At 44.9% G+C, this 18,172-nt stretch overlaps 1 long non-coding RNA gene across 1 annotated transcript; it reads left to right on the plus strand.

The window, feature by feature from the left end:
- The first annotated feature begins 14,419 nt into the window (after window positions 1-14,419).
- On the plus strand, window positions 14,420-17,929 carry LOC146895209 (uncharacterized). The gene is made up of 3 exons (XR_015000951.2): window positions 14,420-16,842; window positions 16,964-17,109; window positions 17,732-17,929. It is a non-coding gene; the product is annotated as an uncharacterized LOC146895209 (long non-coding RNA).
- The last annotated feature ends 243 nt before the right edge of the window (window positions 17,930-18,172 follow it).

An 18,172-nucleotide genomic window follows, 5' to 3' on the forward strand; every position in this document is an offset into this window, starting at 1 on the left:
GGCGAACCGGCAGTTTCCGGGGAGGGCCCCGAGCTCCCGGTACCGGCTTCGGGTGGACGGGAAATTTTGTATTTTAAAGCTCCGGGGACGCGCCAGCTTCTGGCGGGACCAGGCAAGTGTGCTGACGCCCCGGGGCCGGTTTTTCAAATAGCTGCTCAACCTTGGCACGCGACCTTGAGGAGGGGTCCCGTGCCCCTCCCCTGCGCCAGCTGGTCACGCACTGAGTGTGGTTCCGGAAAGCCTCTGGCTCCTTGATCTCACAACTTCTGGGTTATAGTTCTCAAGTTAGTTTTGATTGGGCTTGGGAAGGTGCCGGCGGTCCTCGGTGCCTGCCCGCAAATGTTCAGCCATTCCCGCACGCTTTCCGTGGTGTGTAGATTGTAGATACTCTATCAATTGAGCACTCCTCCCGCTTCTTGCTCATTAGAAATAAAAGCCTCCAGATAATAGGTTAACCAAATGTTGCGTTAGACGGGCTTTCATCAGCGTGACTCCAAATCTGAGTATTCTGGCCGTAATCTTAGTTGAATTTCTATTTGGTATCATGTGTTTTAAACGCACTTCCCTGTTCTCTCCTCACCTAGAAAAGTGTGTCTCTGTGCCCTACAGACCCTGAAGCTTTAGAAGGAGCCTCCACGGGATCTGGTAAAATGACAAGGAAGTTTTTCTCATTTATAGGACATGTGACCCAGAGAGCTCAGTGTCATGCCCTCGGTAGCCCACATATAAGTCTGTATACAAATCTTTGTAAATATGGAACGCTCTGGTATATATGTATATGTACTTTTCCAAGAATTTAAGTTTGTAATGCTAAATAATACTTAGAGATATAGTGTAAAAATTCACATTAAATGAGCTTTTGGGAGGAACATTATAATTGTACAAGATTTACAAATAAATTGTAATGAATGTACCTATCTTGGCTTATAGTTTTCATTTTCTTCAGTTAATATTCTGGCTCTGCAAATGCACCTTTTTTTTTCGATTTTTCGAAACAGGGTTTCTCTGTGTAGCTTTGGACACTGTCCTGGCACTAGCTCAGTAGACTAGGCGTGCCTCCAACTCACAGAGATCCACCTGCATCTGACTCCCGAGTGCTGGGATTAAAGGTGTTCGCACAACCACCCTGCAAATGCACCATTCTTAAACTGCCACTTCAACACAGGAACTGGATGGAATCCACATTAAGTAACCAAACCAATAATGTATGCACAGTAAGCAAAACCAGGGCTCCTATCAGCCATTTGAAGCTACTAGTGGTAGAGTTGACCACATTTGCAGTAATAGTAAGTAGCTTTTTGGGTAAATTGTAGCAACTTTTCTCTTGAAACTAGCATATGAACACATCTGCACAGATACATTGTTAGCAAGTAGCGAGTTTGCTATCTGAGTTTGCAAGGCTTTGTAACATTTTAATACATTTAGGGTCACATAGAAAATGGCACGTCCTAAAGAGGATTATATTGGTTATAAGCTTACCTGGTGGTTTCTGTTACCATCCACATTTGAATTTGTAGTGCTTTTATTTAGAAACAGGATCTCACTATGTTCTAGCTGGCTTAGAACTCTGGTGTGATGGTGCACCCTTTTAGTTCCAGCACTTGGGAGACAAATGCAGACCAATCTCTGAGTTCAAGATCAGCCTGCTCTACGCAGTTCCAGGACAGCCAGAGTTATGTAGAAAGAACCTTTGGTGGGGGGAGCAGGGGGAACTGGTCTCAACTCACAGCTAGACCTGTCCCTTACCTCCCAAATGCTGGTCTAAAAGGCCTGCTTCACTGCTTCATTTTACAATGCCATCAACATTAATTACCAGCCTTTGATATAAGGTTTTTCCACTGGGGTGTACTTCCGGACTGCCAGTCTCGTTTGTTCTGCAGCAGTGTCCAGCCAGGGTCTGTTGGGGCTGCCATCAACATTTCTCTTCGACACCACAGATGACACTGATGTGTCCCATGCTTTAATCAATGATCTCATTGCCAAAATGTATAAGGTAAAACAAATTTTTTAAAATGTGTCCCAATTTGTCCTTGAAATTCACTGTGTAGTTAAGGATAACCTTGAACTTCTGACCCTCCATCTCTGAAATACTGGAATGTACCACCACGTCCAGTTTAGGTAATGCTTTGGGTGTGTCCTAGGGTTTCCCTTACTGGGGTGAAACACCAATTCCAAAAGCAACTTGGAGAGGAAAAGTTTTATTTTGCTTACACTTCTGTATCATAGATCATCATCAAAGGTGGTCTGGGTAGAAACTCAAACAGGGCAAGATCCTGGTGGCGGGAGCTGATGCAGAAGCCTTGCAGTAATGCTGCTTACTGGCTTGCCAAGCCTGCTTTCTAATAGAACTCAGGACTACCAGCCTCGGGTGGCACTCTCCCAATGGGCTAGGCCCTTCCATGTCAAGTACTAATTAAGAAAGTGCCCTACAGGCTTGCCAGCCCAGTGTTATAGAGGTATTTTCTCAGTTGAGGTTCTTTTCTCTCAGAGGACACTAGCTTGTGTTAAGTTGACATAAAAACTAGCCAGCATGGGATGGAACCCAGGGCTGAATGCACACTAGGCAAGCACCCTTCCAGTTGAGCAGCGTCCTCAGCCCAAAACAAAACTGCTTAACCTTTCAAAGTGTAGTTTGAGAAGATTTTTTTTTGTTTTTAAATTCTGACCATTTAGTGAATTGTGAATTGCTCTGTCATGGACTGGGACTTGGGAGTGGTGTGTGAGCCTGTGCACTCTTGGGTGAAGGTTATCTGAGACTCTCCCCGCACTGTGGGCCATGGAAAATGTACCCTGTCCCTGTCTCAGCCGTGATGCTGTAGTGTGAATGTGGAGGCTGTCCAGCAGCAGCGCGGGACAACAATGGTCTCCATGCTGTCCCATCTTTACCAAGGACCTCAGAGAAACTAGGTCCAGTGATAGTCCTCAGCTGGGATAAGAGCCTGGGTCTTCTGGCTCCTTGCACACTCTATGGATGAGTGGTTCTCTGACTCAGTGGTCCCTTGAGCAGGTCTTTTTCATCGTACCAATATAGTTTGTGATCAGTGGTTGATCTGAGACCTTTAGAGAAGGAACTGTAACTAGTGTTTCATCGTTGAACCTAACATGAAATAAACACTTACATTTGATGTTATTTTACATCTACATCTAACTGAAAATCCTGACTCAATGAACATAAAATTAAGTTACTGTTAAGGAGCAGATGCTGCTTTTTAATGTACTGCTTTTATGATAGTATAGGCAGCAGTTTCGGGCCACAGTGCAGCTCAGTGACTGGGGCCTTGCCTAGCATAGGTGCTAGGTACTCCACCCCCCAACACTGCAGTAAGAAAATGTTTTCCCTTTTTTTGTAACATAAAGCTGATAGTGTCTGTATTTTCTTAGAGGGAAGGCTTAATAATTACCTTTCATAAACATGTAGGAATGTCAGGTTTTCTGTAATGGCTCATGCTTTATTACTATGTAGCAATCATTTCATCAGACCTCTCTTCATGTTGCTTGTATAATTATTACATGCTTGCAAAATAAACATGAAGCTCGTGTAGTTGTTAGGCTTATTGTTAAAAACGTGGAATTAGAACAGACAGCGTGAATAGCAGACTGCGTGATCCTGGCATGTTTATACTGCTTCATCTTACAACAACCTTGTGAAGCGTATGGTATTGTTCTGTTTTTACAGCTGGAGAGGTCAAGGCCCAACATAGGAGGATGACTTTCCCCGAAGTCACGTGTTGGCAAGTGAAGCGCTTACTAATAGATATTTCTGCCCTTGAAGACTGAGAAAACTACCCCCACCTTCATGTTTCTGTCAGAGTTGGCCTCTGTCAAGGGTACTTGGGCAGGTCACAATGTCTATTCTATTTGAGTAGCCAGCCTCCTTTCTTAAGGAAACTGAAGTCCTGAAGGTGGATGATGGCTCCAGAACACAGGGACATGGGAAGTATTGCCCCTTCGTGAATTGTTTTGACCTGAAATACCCAGACCTCGCAGAAGAAGCGGCAGGGGGCGTGGGGAGATTTCCAAGTTACATTTGGCTCAGATATCTTAGAGCCAGAGTTAGTTTGTGGAGGAGGCATGAATCTTGAGATTCTAATGGAAAATAGATTATGTTCTTAGAAAGCTGTACATGGCCCTGATCCCCAGCTCTCAGAGCGAGCATAGTCATGAAGTGGTTTTGCTTTCTTGAATATTGTCTAACTAGGAAATCAGCGAAGGGCTGGGAGGACAAATGAAGTGGCCCTCTGTGAGCAGTGCAGCTCTAGCCTGAGGAACGGGGCAGACCTCTGTGAGCAGTGCAGCTCTAGCCTGAGGCATCCAAGCTCCCAGCCACAAGGTCCTCAGCCTCTAGATTTTTTTAAAAAGCTTTCTTTTGTGTGTGTGTGTGTGTGTGTGTGTGTGTGTGTGTGTGTATGTGTAAGATTTATTCATTATGTATACAGTTTTCTGTCTGCATGCATGCCTGTTCACCAGAAGAGGGCATCAGGCCTTATAGATGGTTGTGAGCCGCCATGCGGTTGCTGGGAACTGAACTCAGGCTCTTTGGAAGAATAGCCAGTGCTTTTAACCTCTGAGTCATCTCTCCAGCCCTGCCTCCTGATTTTTTTTTCAAAAAAAAAAAAAAACTTGCTGCTAAGTAGAAGTGCAGTTGCTTGTCTTTGTGTGGGGAACAGGGATCTGCATCTTCTTGCTGACCTTAGGTTAATCCTGTCTTTCGTCCTATCCTGCCCTTCCAATAGGCCTGTGCCTCAATTCTGAGCCTATCCATGGGCAGGGTCCTTTGTATGCCCCTCTGCAGGCACACTGGTAATGTTTCTCCCTTGCTAAGCCAATTGCTGTGGTGTGAAGTGCTCTTCCAAAAAACAAGTGGATATTTTCTGCATTCCCCTCCTGTCACCCTCTGGATTATGTTCATTTGTCATCTTTCCTGTTTGGGAAGAGAGCCCAGAAATGCACATTTTTTGGCTCTTACTATGCAACACCCAAATTATATGGCCTCAAAACCAACAGTCACCTTTCTGGCAAATTACAATCTGGACTTCTAGGATCAGATATGTGATGACTGGACCTGGAGACATCCATGTCTGACTGATGCTGTCAGTTTGAACTTCCATGTGGTCTCTGTATGTGGCCAGCTCCATCCATCATAGCACAGTGGATTCAAGAAGTGAGTGTCACAGAAAGCAAACACTCCACATCACTTCCTCTGTTTGCTCCTTCCTGAGATCATCACCAAGGTCTTTTCAGGTTTGAGGGAGGGAATAGGATCCCACCACACTGGGGGAAGGTGCTCTGTTCTCTAAAGGAACAGAATGGGTAGAAAGAATGTATATTGGGATTTATTAGAGTGGCTTCCAGGCTGTGGTCCAAGTCGTCCAACAATGACTGTCTCCCAACGAAAAGGCCAAGAACCCAGTAGTTGTTCAGACTGGATATCTCAGCAGTCCCAATCTGCTGCTGGAGTCTCAGAAGATTCCTTGAGACTGGTCATCAGTCTATGCTGGAATCCTGGAGAAGTCGGTTTTAATTCCAGCAAAGGAATGCCTCCACAGCAGAATAGATGAGAGCAGCAGTGAGGGGGAGGGCAAAGGTAAAAAGTAAAAGCTTCCTTCTTTCATGTCTTTTTATGGGAACTGCCACCATAAGGTGTGACCCAGATTTAGGGTTGGCCTCCCCACCTCAAATGATCTGATCAAGAAAGTCGCTCATATGCATGCCCAGCTTCTTGAGTTTTAGTTAATTCCAGATGTATTAGTTGACAACTAAGATTAGCCACCACAGGTACAGATCCAAGAATAAAGAACACTTGAGTCGGGTGGTGGTGGTGCACGCCTTAATCCCAGCACTTGGGAGGCAGAGGCAGGCGGATCTCTGTGAGTTCAAGACCAGCCTGGTCTACAAGAGCTAATTCCAGGCCAGGCTCCAAAGCTACAGAGAAACCCTGTCTTGAAAAACCAAAAAAAAAAAAAAACCCACTTGAGAGGGATCATGGTAAGTAGCTGTACAGAACCAACCATGCTTTCAGTTATGTTTAAACAGAGGACCAGAATGGATTTTCCAAAAGTCATATCTGTTCTTCTAAACCATCTAAAGGTCTCACAATCTAGTGACTATAAGGTGGCATCAGTGACCCCGAGGGACCTGACTCCATACAGCCTTTCTGAGTGTCACTTTGGGGACTTTCTGGCACTCTGCTTCTTTCAAACTACTGCTCTTCCTGAGTCTGCTGCTCTCTCTCCTACTGTCTTCCTGTACAGACCTCTCCAGTACTCTTTCCCCGTGAGACAACCCCCTGCTAGGTCCAGCCCCAGCTCACAAGTTTTACCTTAAGTTGCTCCTGGCTATCCCAGACACAATGCAGCTACCTGTCTCCATTGTGACTTCTCCTCTGCTAGGGTCACAGTACCTGTCCCTAGTGGTGTTTACCAGCTCAGAATCACCGGAGAGAGTACCTGGGTATAACCATGTTCTGAGTTACTTGTCTCCTATTAGCTTGGCATCTACAGAGCTCAACGCTCATTCACCTTCTGGTGACCAACTGGAAGCTCCAGCACTCAGAAGCAAGGTTTATCATGCAAAGCCCACTTTCCCACCAACTAATCCTGGTATTGAATATCAGTATTTCTCAAGACCCCAGGTTTCAACATTAATCTTTGTTTGTGGATGTTTCCATTATGATGAAGGTATTAGGATAGTCAGCGTTCATTTAATGACTTGTGGTCTATCAGAGTTTCAGTCAGCAAGGGTAATTGTTGTGGGATAATGCTCTTGTATATTGTAAAGATTTGTCACTTGTATTAGTTTAATAAAACTCTGATTGGCCAGTGGTCAGGCAGGAAGTATAGGCGAGGCTACAAGGCGAAAATTTTGGGAAGAGGAAAGGCAGAGTCAGTCACCAGCAAGAGGTAGAGGAAGCAAGATGAAAATGCCTTGCTGAGGTAAGGTACTAATCCACATAGCTAAACATAGACAAGAATTATGAGTTAATTTAAGTTGTAAGATCTAGTTAATAATAAGCCTGAGCTAATAGGCCAAACAAGTTATAAGCCTCTATGTATTTCTTTGGGACTGAACTGTTGGGGACCAGCCTTGACAAAAATACCTCTCACCAGGGTAAGGGCTTGGGGATTTAGAAACACAGTAAAGAATATGAAGACATGAATGAAAATAATAAAATGGAGAAACATAAAATAGTATGGGGAGGGATTTCTGTGAGTACTGAAAATTCGCCTGTATTTAATTTCTAACTGCTTAAAATATCTGTGACCCCAAAAAGTAGGAGTAAGACCAAAGACTGGATTAACATGATACAAGGAAATGAACACACCAATTGAAAGTCACAAGCTACATTCATAATTAAACATTCTGTTGCTAGAACAAAACAAGTCACCAAGTCACGTTCACACCCTAAACTAAAATACTCTGTAGACAAACCACTCCCTGGGTGGAATCCCAAGTTATCTCCATAAAGGGAACTGGAACTTAGTTGGATTCTTAGACTTTTGTTTGAGGAAGGAACAGATCTACTTCTTTATTCCAGGAGGTCTGGCTATTAGCCACACCTGTTGACAATAACTTTGAGAGAGCAGAACTCTCTGATCAACAGCTAGGTGGGACCTTTGTGTGAGGTAGAAGCACAATAACCTTGAAGGAACTAGAAACAAGCCCCAACTCTCTGACCTTTGGTCAATGTGGAAATAGGCCTTTTTGGGGCCTCCACACTGAACAGCTGTGAGACCGGACAGAACAGAAATTTCCATTTACAGGCAATTTCCAGAATAACTGAAAATTAATGACCATTAACTGAGGAAGATACCCTGACTGGGGAGACTCATGTGGCTGTCTTTTTCTAGAGCCACCAGCACTGGTGGTAACACCAAAGTCAGCTTCAAGTCTGTTTGCTGAGGTCACTTGTGCTTCACCACCTACAGAGGATGCCCGTGGAGAGAAACAGTTGGAAACACCTTTGTACATGGTAAACTAAGGCACTCAAAAGATACATCTCAACTCAGAGCTCCTGACTTAAATCCTGACTCAGTCACCATCACTGACAGACAAGGAACGCTGAATATTTGCTGTGCTAGATTAAAGTATGCGTACATGTTGTTATGATAAAAAAAAATGCCGCAGGTCCCTGAGTGGCAGCAGCGGGCAGTGGGCCAAGAGGAGCAGCAAATCCCAGGCAGGGAGCCCTCGACCGAGTGGTCTGTAGGCTACAGGGGCCAACGGGTCTTAGGCAGGGAGCCTCATGGCAGGTGAGAGACCTCCGTGGGGCAGCCAGTCCCATGAGGAGCTACAGCCCCTGCTGGTGAAAGACAGATGGATAGGCATGCAGAGTAAGGTTGGATATTTATTTAGTGGGTTGTGGAAGGGAAAGGAAAGGGGAGAAGGGGGAAGAGCAGAGAAAGAGAGAGAGAGGTGGGGGTGGAGGAGAGGAGCCATGACAGCGGCTACCTCTTTGAGAGACCAAAAGGAAGGCTCAGACTGGAAAAGATCTGCTTGCCTCAGCAGATGGGGGGAGTGGGCAGGACTTGTCTCTTAAAGGGACAGGACAGACCATTATATTCCCATCTCTTCATTATAATAAAAAGGCAGAAGGTAAAGCCAGTCAGTGGTGGCACACACCTTTAATCCCAGCACTTGGGAGGCAGAGGCAGGTGGATCTCTGTGAGTTCAAGGCCAGCCTGGTCTACAAGAGCTAGTTCCAGGACAGGCTCCAAAGCTACAGAGAAACCCTGTCTTGAAACCCCCCCCCCCCAAAAGGCAGGAAGTTAGGCACAACAGGTTAAAGGAATTGGGGCAGCAGATTCTCAAGACTGCTTCCTGCTTATTTGTGGGTGTTGTCTTGGGGGGGAAACCTGAGAAAGCTGGGTGCTGGTCACATCCTGGTGTAGCTGGTCTCTTTGTTCCTGTTCAGTGTTTGTGGTATGGGAATGTCTGGTGTCTCTCACACCTGTTTAAGGTATTGGCAGAACAGAAGACAAAGTTAAGTTTAGGAAAAAAATATTTAGGACCAGGGAATTGAGAGGGGTGTATCTGACCTGTTTAAGGTGGATCCTTCAATTCAGTTCCCTGGAACTTACAAGAATTCTTTGGGTTTCTGAAAACAGAAGTTTTAGACATATACATTGTATACATTTATGTCAGAATGACCATGACAGATATTTTGTATAATGAAAAGTATCTTTAAGACTTAAAAGGCAACGTGAGAGAGAATTTTGTTAACTTGTAGCTTATGAAATTTATTTGATGAGAGCCCCGGGCGGTGGTGGCACAAGCCTTTAATCCCAGCATTTGGGAGGCAGAGACAGGTGGATCTCTGTGAGTTTGAGGTCAGCCTGGTCTACAAGAGCTGGTTCCAGGACAGGCTCCAATGCTATAGAGAAACCGTGTCTTGAAAAACCAAAAAAGAAAAAAGAAAAGAAAAAGAAAGAAAGAAATTTGTTTGATGAGGGTATCCTTTTTAAATGACAAAACCTCTCAGCCATCAAACTGAACAATCTTTGAGAAGGATAAAATTTTACTTGAGTTATTGATTAAAAAACAAAAGAGAACTTACTTGGTTGGCACCTAGAGCTACTCCTCGGGGTCCTCCATGATCACTGAGGGTTGTATTTGCCTTTTGCTATTTAGCGCAGGGCCTGTTAGGCTCCAGAAAATCCTGTGCACTAAGAAATCTGTAGGAAGAAATCTACTTTGACCTGAGAAGCTAGGCTGTTGATTCCAGTGATTCTGTCTACTGTCTGGAGATCTTCAGTTTAGATGAAAGGAAGTTTTTCCCAGTGGTCAGTGCTTGGCAGTTGAAACAAAGTGTGGATGGATGTTGTTTTGTGTCCATTTGTCTTCTATCTTCTTTGGATGAAATAGAGTGCTGCTGCTAGGAGCCAACCTGTCTCTTTTTGTTATGAAAAGTCTTTTAATAATTAAATATTTAAATGCCATATTCCCAAGATTCCTCAAACAGTTGAGGGCTGTTTATTAGGTATAACTATAGTATGGAATTTGCCTGGAGATCTGGGTTTGAGCTTGACTCTACTGGCTCTCAACTTAGCAGGTAAGAGTTATGCTCATAAAAAGACAGAAAAGAAGAAAAAACTGCTTGCAATAGAAGGTTAGTGGCAGAACTGGCAAATAATAGAGAGCAGCTTAATATATTTTAAATCAGGGTTGGATTACATATATAGTATTTTTTATAAGAGACTTAAAAGTACATACTGATCTAAAACATGAGACATTACTTTTGTAGTCTGAAAGTATTACAATGGACAATTATAACATTTAACAGTAAACATAGGCGTATTTAAGTTACACATATGTACAAACATACACACACAGTGAACAGGAATTGAGTGAAGTAGATGCTTTGGTGGACCCTACCAAAGGCATGCCACTGCACAAAACACACATGCAACAGAGTCAACACTGGGGAATCAGGCAGGTAATACCTCATTAAAAATGGTAGGACTTGGTCACCTGACCTCTCAGTTAAGATGGTGGTGAAGTCACCAGACCTCAGTCAAGATGGCAATAAGGTCACTTGTGTAGCAGAGTTAACACCAGGGAGCCAGGCAGGGAATACCTCAGTAAAGATGTTGGAACTTAGTCACCTGACCTGGTTCTCAATCAAGATGGTGGCAAAGTCAACTGACCTCAGTTAAGATGGTGGTAAGGTCACCTGACCTCAGTCAAAATGTCAGCAATCATATGTTATATGGAAGAGAGACTTAAGAGGCATGATCCGCCCTGTTGCCAAGCTGCCGCACTACAAGCTGTGGGGGGGGAGCAAAGGTTGGAACTGAAAACAGCCACCTCATGGATTCAACCAATCTTGTTGGCAGCAGTAGTGGTGGCAGGGACAGTTTGAGATAAAGCAGAGCCGGCGGGACACCAGTGGAGTGAGGGTTTATACCATAGCTGAAAACGTGAAAACATGAACAGTGGCAAACACCGCAGGGTGTGTAGAAGAGCATCCTCTCTCTATAGGCAGGGTGTTTCAGATTATCTGGCTGTGGTCTGGGTGATTCAGAAGCCAGAGAGGCTTGAGGCCCCTCTGAGTGGTCTCTCATGGTGGGGACCACTAACAAGTGGTCCAAAAGAAAGGGAAAAAAAGAGAAAGAAAAATCCGGGCGACCCTGAGCCCCCAGTCGAATACACCACACAGTGTGTGTAGTGCTAGCATGGGAGGACTGACCCCTGGTTGTCTGTTTTTAGCTATAGAAAGCAACCAGAGGTGAATGTTAGCAAAGGGTTCAATCGTCGCCATGAAGGCTGTGGTTGGGGGCTGGAAGGGGAAAACTCACCACAAAAGCTGCTGATGTGCATAGAGGTCAGTGTTCAGGCAGATGGAACACATGGTTGTTGTGGAAAAAAATACCCGGTTCTAGATCCCAACCCTGGGAGAAGGGCGGGAGAGCCTCTCAAGTCATGGCACCAATGTTATGGTTTAAGGAAAATGCTGCAGGTCGCTGAGTGGCTGCCGCAGCAGAAATGCTGCAGGTCTCAGAGCAGTGGCAGGCAGTGGGCAGCAGGTCCCGAGACCACGTTGGGCCACGAAAGCAGCCAGTCCCAGGAAGGGAGCCCCCAAGTGGCCCGTGAGCCACAAGGGTCAGCGGGTCTTAGGCCAGAAGCCTCATGGTGGATGAGAGACCAAGAACAGCAAGTCCCAGGCAGGGAGCTGCGTGGTGGGTGAGAAACCTCGGCAGGGCAGCCAGTCCCATGAGGAGCTTCAGCCCTGCTGGTCAAAGACAGATGGATAGGCATGACATGCAGAGTGAGGTTAAGGGAAAAGAAAGGGGAGGAGGGGAAGAACAGAGAGAGGCAGGGAGAGAAAAAGAGAAACAGAGAGAGAGAGAGAGAGAGAGAAACTGACAAAGAAAAATAGGGAGAAACAGAGAGAGAGAGAGAAAGGGGGGCAGGGGCAGGGAAGGAGAGGAGCCATGGCAGCAGCTACCTCTGAGAGAGAGAGAGAGAGAGAGACAGAGACAGAGACAGAGACAGAGAGAGAAAGGAAGGCTCAGATTGGAAGCAGAAGATCTGCTTGTCTCAGCAGATGGGGAAGGGAGTGGGTGGGACTTGTCTCTTAAAGGGACAGGACAGACCAATGTACATGTGCATGTACTGGGAATTGAACCCAGGACCTTGTTCATACTTGGCACAACCCCAATGGCTCAGCCACTCCTTTAAACAGAATTTTTTTGAGACAGAGTCTGATTGTGGAGCCCAGGCTGATGTTCAATTCATGACCATCCTACCTCAGCTCCCAAGGGCTTGGATTACAGATATGCACCAGTACAGCAGATGAAAAACTATTTTTTAAAAGATCAATTCTTGTCAGGTAGTGGTGGTGCACTCATGAGGCAGAGGCAGGAGGATCTCTGTGAATTCAAGGCATGCCTGGTCTACAGAGTGAGTTCCAGGACAGCTAGGGCTATGCAGAGAAATCCTGTCTTGAGAAACCAAAATACAAACAAAAAGATCAATTCTTCCTGTCCCTCATTAGGACGTACAGAGTCTGTGTCTCTGGGAGGGACAGGCTGCAGGGTGGTACAGCAATAGCTCTGTAATTTAAAAAAAGGGACATCTTTGTTAAACAGGTGACAGGACGATATTTAAAGGAAATTAATAAAATTATTTCAGTGAAAACCAAGCGTCATTTTTCACCAGGCCCTGCAAAGTAAAATTCAGGGTCACACCAAGTAGTTACTGATTTTATTTCTAAAAGCTGTCTAATTTTATACCCATGAAAACTTGCATAATTATATATGTTGGAATAATGAGGTTCCATGCCCTAGGGCATGGCCAATTACCACATAGCAATGTAGAAAGTCATTTGTTTAGGATCGCTCAATGCACATCTGTGGATCATAGTGTACTTCAGTGTGCATAATGGGCATGAGGGCCCAGATTAACCAGTCCCCTGCACACTTCTTACAGCTCACTGCTCTCACTTTACTCCAGGACAGGTTTACAGACACAGCTGTTGATGGATAGACCTAGAAAATTATAGCCAACTCTTTGTTTTTGTTTTTGTTTTTTGAGACAGGGTTTCTCTGTGTAGCTTTGGAGCTTGTCCTGGAACTAGCTCTTGTAGACCAGTAGACCAGGCTGGCTTCAAACACACAGAGATCCGCCTGCTTCTGTCTCCCGAGTGCTGGGATTAAAGGCGTGCACCACTACCACCCAGTCTGTAGCCAACTCTTCCTGCATTTTTCCCTCTAAATTCAATTGGGAGGGAGTGCTACTTAACCGTCTCAATGCCTCCCCTGGTGATGAAAATACACTTTTGTTTGACTTGGTTTTCATTTTGTTAGAGATAGGACCTGGTGATGCTTCTCCCTTGGCTTCCCAAGTGCCAGGACTACACACAAGCACTACCATGCCCAGTTCAAAACAATATTTTAAGATTTGCCAGTCTCCTGGATAATTTTTATTATGCATAAAGGTTAGGAATTTCCCTGAATTATTGCAGAATGGTTCCTTGTAACATGATGGACTGGCTTGTTGGGGTATCTGTCCCGCCTAGTACCCCACAACCAGCAAATCCCAAAGAAAATCACACACAAGACTCCATAAGATTATAAACTGATTGGCTCATTAGGTCAGGCTACTTATTAGCTCTTATAACTTATGTTACCCCATTATCCTTATCTACATTAGCCACATGGCTCAATACCTTTCTCAGCTGGGCAAGTTACATGTTGCCTCTTCGGTGGTCTGCGCAGGAGTGGTGGAGGGAACTTCCTCCTCCCTAGCCTTCTCCTATTCTCATTGCTCTGCCTCTACTTCCTGTCTGTTTGACCCGCCTATACTTCCTGCCTGGCCAATCAGCGTTTTATTAAAATACATGATTGACAGAATACAGACAATTCTCCTGCACCAGTTCCTGATCTAAAGAACCATCGTGTAGCTTAACTATATAATGAAAAATTTCCCCCAAATTGTGTTATATGAAGCCATTCAAAAGATAAGATTGTAAATGTTCAGGGGTTGCTGGTATTGAGCATCTACCGATGAGTGACATATCCAGCCCAAAATTGTAATGACCACAGTCCATAAGTATCAATACATTTTATATCAATAATTATAGTATATCATAACTAAGGCTATTGGTACAGATCTGTAATTCAAGCTACCTAGGAGATTGAGGCAGGAGGTTCACAAGTTCAAGGTCAAACTGGACAGCTAAGCAAGATCCTGCCTTAAAAGCTTTGGGGGGGGGGAGGCTGGGTTACTGGAGAGAGGCACTGATGGAACACTTGCCTAATATGCACAAGGCCCCTAACAACACACACACACACACACACACACACACACGCACACCCACAAATACACGTACATTGTAATACAATTAAAATAAAAAAATAATAGATTAGTCCTGAGGGACAGTGAAGGCACTGTCATATTCTTTTTTCTTCAGAGAAAGAATGAACACATGCAAACATATATGTATCTGTGTGTGCATATATATGTGTCATGTATGTGTGTCAGGTGAAAAACATGGCACCTGGCTGCAGTATCCTTGTTGACTTCTTCCTATGGGTTTTATTCCATAGCAGCCTCTCGCCTGCTCCTGTGGAGGGGCCATGTCTGCTTTCCCCACTGGTCATGTTCATCAATTCTAACAGTGCCTGTGCGTGGAGATCAGAACAGGGTGAATCTGCCGCATTCTGCTCTAGAGACACGACACCTTTTCCAGTCTGATGGCACCAAAGTCTGTATAGGGAACTCCCTGTGATTACCAGGATATCATGTCAGTGGCCAGGGGGCCACAGGGAGTGTCTCCAGGAGACAGCTGACTTGGTAACACCTTGGTTCTCCTGTGTCAGCTGCAGTTACAGGAGTCTTTTTTGTTTTTGAGACAGGGTTTCATGTAGCCTACGCTAGTCTCAGACTTGCTCTGTAGCCAAGGACGTCACTGATCCTCCTGCCTCTACCTCTCAAGTGCTGGGATTATAAGCAAGTGCCACTGCATCCAGTTTTACTGTACTGGGGATCAAATCCAGTGCTTCACATACACTAGGCAACAGTCTACTAACTGAGCTACCCACTCTGCTGCATGATGGATCCTGAAAAGTGCCTTACTGCCTTGCTTGATACAACTGACAGCTCTTCTGCACTGCAGCATCATTTTCCAGTGCCCTTGGGTCTCACCTTTCTTCTGTGGCTCTGACTAGACACTGCTGGCAAAGGTGCTGCTCCCACCGACAGCCCTGCCAAAGACAGCTAAGATTTCACTCAGTGCTCCCAGGCAGCTTAGATACTGCCCTTCTTCCTCTTCTGTTTTCTTTCCATCCTCCTGATGGGCAGAACTTCCGAGGCACTTGAAGAAGTCAGATGTGTGGGCTGCACTCTGTATCGACCTACCAGAGAGGGAGCCTCAAAAGTTGGCCCCGTGTGTGCCACTAGAAGATAGCCAGGCCCTCCTAGGCCAAGCGTGCTTGTAGGAAGACTGACACAGGTCAGAGACTTCCATATGAATCCCCAGGCTATTCCCCAGCAGCTTCCTGCTTTGATTGGTCCTCTCAGGCAAACTTGGTCAGTTGTAGATCTGTGGTGTCTCCTCCCAGGCATGCTGCTCTGGTTTTTGTGAGTCCCCAGGCCACTGAGGTGTTCTGTGAACAAGTATACTGTTGTGCTTGGGACTGTGTGGTGAGTCACAGCCCTCACACAGTCTTTCACACATGACACAAATTTCTAAGGGTCTGAGAACATCAAGAAGTAGATTTATTAGGTTACTGGTGCTTCTGAATTCATCTGAGAAATTTTCCTTTTAAATCCGGGAGAAAAATGTGCTAAATCCTGAAATCCCTTTATTTAAAAAGAATATTTTTATGTGTATGTGTGTAAAACAACACTGGTTCTGTTCCTTGCTCTACTCACTATGGGAACTAGGCTGAAAATTTAACGTCCTCGAGACAAGAATGCCAAGAATGCCCACTTTATTATGCTCAGAAGCAGCTTACATAGGGCTTTGGCCGTGTCCCTGTCGTCAGGGTCTCAAGTTATTTACAAGAAATTCAGAATCTGGTGGTCTGCAGGCCCCAACATATGTGTGCATGTGTGTGTATTAATATGTGCACATGCATGAAGGTGCCCAAACAGTCCAGAAGAGTGCATCAGATCCCCATATCTAGAGTTAAAGGCAGTTGTGAGCTACCTGATGTGGGTGCTTGGAACTAAACCTGTCTTTTACCAGAGACACAAATGTTCTTAATCATCGAGTCATCTCCCCAGCCCCCTTAAAGACCTCTGTTTGAGTGGTCATCCTAGCATGTCAAATACTGAATAACACCAGGGATGTATGTTTAAAACTAAACAAAACAAACAACAAACTTCTTTAAAGCCAGGCATGGTATTGCATGCCTGTAGTCACAACTACGGCAGGAAAATCACTTGAACCTTGGTATTCAAGAGCAGCCTGGGCAACATGGTAGGATTCTGTCTTTAAGAAAAGTAAAGAGAGAACTCTAGTTTAATTGCTTTTATTTTTGCTTTATGAGACAGGGTTTCTCTGTGTAACAGCTCTGGCTGTCCTGGAATTCACTCTGTATACAAGTTTGGCCTCAAATTCACAGAAAGGCCTGTGTCTGCCTCCCAAGTGCTGGGATTAAAGACATGTGCCACCACTGCCTTTAACTTTAAAGGGCATTTTATAAAGCACATTTACTTTAGTTTTTAAATATCCAGATTTCTAGATGCAGTGGAGATAAATATTAGTGCTGATCTTTTGTTTGTTTTTGTTTTTGCTTGTTTGCTTATTTTTTAAGGCACAGTGTGTGTAGCCTGGCTGCCTTGGAATTCACTCTGTAGATCAGGCTGGCCTCTGTCTCCCGAGTGCTTGGATTAAAGGTATGCACCACCGCATGAAGTAAATCTTAAATATGTTAGTAGAAAATAGAATTATATTTGTTTTGAGAATATATTAGATTATGTTAATAGATTTATGTGATGAAATGTAATTGTTTTGTAGATGATTTTGGAAGAAAGGACCTGTGGACTGACCCTCTGCATCTGGGTTTTTAGTCGTGATCAGTATGATTAGTACTGTGGTGTAGAGAGCTGTGTAATGCTGTGCCTTAAAGATGGCGCTGGTTTCTGCCTTCCACCTCCCCGATGGTGAGTGTTCTCAGTCGTAAACAACTCCATATATGGCTAACACTAAGGATCTGGCTTGCTTCCACGTTTCTGGACCTATCTGCATTTCCCACGTGGCTTGCTGGGGTTGGCTACCCAGAGGTTATTTAAGCTGTGGGCTGGCTTTCCCCGGGGCGAGAGGTCAGAAGATTGTTGAAGGCTCCTGAATAAACGGCAGAAAGAAGAGTCAGGTGTTGCATCTTCCTTGCTGGCGAGGCGGATGCGACACTGTGGGCATCAGAAAGATCCTCAGCCTCCACTGACATAAGTTCAGAGAAGCACTTAGGAAGCAACCATGGCAAGGCTCTGCTTAGGGCAGACGACAAGTGTGAGACCCCGGGGGAAAAGACCTATTTCAAACCCCTGGCTTCCTTATCTGCAAAGTTCAAGCAATAATATTTGCTTCATTGAACTTTTGGGGATCACTAAAAAGCATAATGAGGTCAAGACATTGGGTACCTCTGGTTGCTGAATATCACACAGACCTCAGTTGCTGATAATTGACAGTTGTTTGATTAGCAACTACCAAATCAACCCTTACAAGACACCCAAGCAAATATCCTACGAAGATCCAAATAACTAACCTCTAACTATTCTATCGCAGGTCATCCCCAAATCCAAGGCAAGGCAAAACTCTTGCATGCTTCTAATCCAAACCGGAGTGTCCTTCCAGAAAATCTGGTCCAGAGGGTGAAGAAGTGATGGTAATTCTGCAAGGACCATCTCCCTCCAGCCCCTACTGACTGGTTGCATTAGTCACTTTTCCATCACTAGAATAAAATACCTGTGATTGTTTAGTTAATCGTTTGTTTGCATTTTTGGTTTTTTGAGACAGGGTTTCCCTGTGTATCTTTGGCTATCCTGGAACTCACACTGTGGACCCGGCTGGCCTCGAACTCATAGAGATTCGCCTGCCTCTGCCTCCCAAGTGCTGGGATTAAAGATGTGTGCCACCATGCACAGCACGGGATTGATGACTTAAACAGAGAAAGGGTTTAACTCACAGCTTTTGTGAGAAGGAGGTTCTTGTCCAAGATCAAGACAC

Source organism: Myodes glareolus, chromosome 3 (genome assembly GCF_982192425.1).
Source record: "Myodes glareolus chromosome 3, mMyoGla1.1, whole genome shotgun sequence".
In the NCBI taxonomy this organism is placed as follows: Eukaryota; Metazoa; Chordata; class Mammalia; order Rodentia; family Cricetidae; genus Myodes; species Myodes glareolus.